Below are 2,500 nucleotides of genomic sequence, written 5' to 3'. Positions count from 1 at the left end.
TGGGTTCATCCCGTCTAATCAAAAGAAAGATATTTATTAGACTGGAGTTAATGATCTTCAAACAGTTAAGACTTCTCTCTCTCTCTCTCTCTCTCTCTCTCTCACTCCTCTCTCTCTCTCTCTCTCTCTCTCTCTCTCTCTCTCTCTGGTTATTGCTTTCGCTTGTTTTTTTTTTATTATGCAATGCTGCGTGTTCCACTGGTGCTTTGTACAGATTTTCAGAATGATGATTATTATAATACTAATATGTCATTATTTATACCTAATTTTACTTGTGTGAACAGGCGATATATCAGTTTATTGAGATCGGTGTTACTCTAAGGACATGAGTCGTGGTATGACAATGAAACAATGTCCAACAGATTTTGTAGACTTGAGAACAAAGCCCGTAGAAGGATATTCGGAGTTAATGACAGGAGAGATTAGAAATGAAGCTAAGAGACATTACTCGAGTGCCATATGTTTGATGAGATCATGGTGAGGGGTAGAAGGAGATGGTGTGGGCTTGCTCTTCGCACTCCCCAAGAGAGATTAGTTCACCAAACTTTCAACTGGGCTGCACAAGGCACTTAATTAGTGGAAGACCCAGGCCTACATGGCTGAGGACTGTGAAGTGCACAGTAGACGATAAACGGAGAAGCCTTGGTTTTAAAACTCAAGTTAGAGACGAATGGCGAAATCTGAGGCCCGTTGCGTCAATAGGCGTAGGAGGAAATGATGATGATGAAACAACTTGTTGCTCTCTGAAACCATTTTTTTTTTCCTTCTATTCTGGAGTTCTGGTCTACATTCAACTGGTGAGTTTGGTGTCTACAAAATGTATTATTATTATTATTATTATTATTATTATTATTATTATTATTATTATTATTATTATTATTATTATTATTGATATAAAAAGGCTCCAACCGGGGAAGCAGACTAGTCCGGAAAGGAAATATAGAAATAACGAATAAACTCTTCTTAAGAAATAAGGAAATAAGTGTAGAATTATTTTAAGGTCAGTAACCACATTAGATTAGATCAATTATAGGTAAATATTGTTCATCTTATCATAGTAAAAGATTTACAGCAAGTTTGAACTTCTTAAGCTCCACTGATTCAACGCCAACTGAGAAAGAGCATTCCAGAGACTGGTCGTAACTGGAATGAAATTAACAGAATAATCAACGTAACTGTATTATATGTATGATACAGTACATGTATACACCCACATACACATATTATATATATATATATATATATATATATATATATATATATATATATATATATATATAGTATATATATATATATGTATAAAATATATAAATTTATATATATTCGTGTATATATATATATATATATATATTCATGTATATAATATATATATAATCACATTATTCAATATATGTATATATATATATCTATATATATATATATATATATATATATATATATATCACATTATTCAATATATATATATATATATATATATATATATATATATATATACTATATATATATATATATATATATATATACATATATTGAATAATGTGACGTGAAGAAGTAAAACCTGATGAATGGGAGCTAGGAGTGTTGATGAAAATGTCATAAAAGATGATCTGGCTGATTACAGTAATTACAGAAGCATCGCACTTACGTCAGGTGTCATGAACATATATAGTATGTTCATTCTAAGGAGACTAGAAAGAGAGATTGATGAAAAGTTGAGAGAGGAACTAGCAGGATTTAGAAAAGGTAGAGGTTGGTACTGACCAAATTTTCATTTTAAGACATATTGTACAGACAAAATGTAGAATATAGAAATCCACTTTTGTTGGCATTTGTGGACAATGAAAAAGCCTTTGATAGTGAGCATCGGCCAATTTCATTAAGTCTGTTCATGAGCATAGCAAATGCAAAGTTAATGTTAGTGGAGTCCTCCTATCTAATGAATTTCCAGTGAACAATGGAGTACTCCAAGGGAATGTGTTGTCACTATGTTGTTTATCCTCCTCATGGATTTTGTAATGATAGAACAGTTGGGGATGGTAGAGAAGGATTGGACTGCATTGGTAAAACACAATCAGCTGAGGACGCTGACCTTTTTAGAAGAACACCACAGGACTTACAAAGCTTGCTTACCAGAATGCATGAAATATCACATGAGGTTGGTCTCAAGATAAATAGAAGAAAGACAGAGATGATGAGAACGGAATATGCAATAGATGATGGAATATCATCGGAGGGAGAAAGGATTAATGAGGTGGAATCATTTGCATAATTAGAAATATGATCTCTAATACAGGATCTTTATAATTAGAGTTTAATGAAAGATTGAAAAAAGCAAACCGACAATGGCTAGGCTAAGAAAAAATTTGGAAATCAAATTGCCTGAAATAACATGTAAAAATCAAGCTATATATCAGTTTAGTGAGATCGGTATTACTGTATGGACATGAGTCGTGGTGTGACAATGGAACAATATCTCATAGATATTGTAGATTTGAGAACA

At 32.3% G+C, this 2,500-nt stretch overlaps 1 protein-coding gene across 1 annotated transcript in view; it reads right to left on the bottom strand.

The window, feature by feature from the left end:
• LOC137630606 (uncharacterized) overlaps nt 1-2,500 on the bottom strand; it is a 181,347-nt gene that overhangs the window by 137,891 nt on the left and 40,956 nt on the right. The gene's annotated exons all lie outside the window — the stretch shown is intronic.

Source organism: Palaemon carinicauda, chromosome 38, assembly GCF_036898095.1.
Source record: "Palaemon carinicauda isolate YSFRI2023 chromosome 38, ASM3689809v2, whole genome shotgun sequence".
Classification (NCBI taxonomy): Eukaryota; Metazoa; Arthropoda; class Malacostraca; order Decapoda; family Palaemonidae; genus Palaemon; species Palaemon carinicauda.
This window is presented reverse-complemented; position numbering and strand designations above follow the sequence as displayed.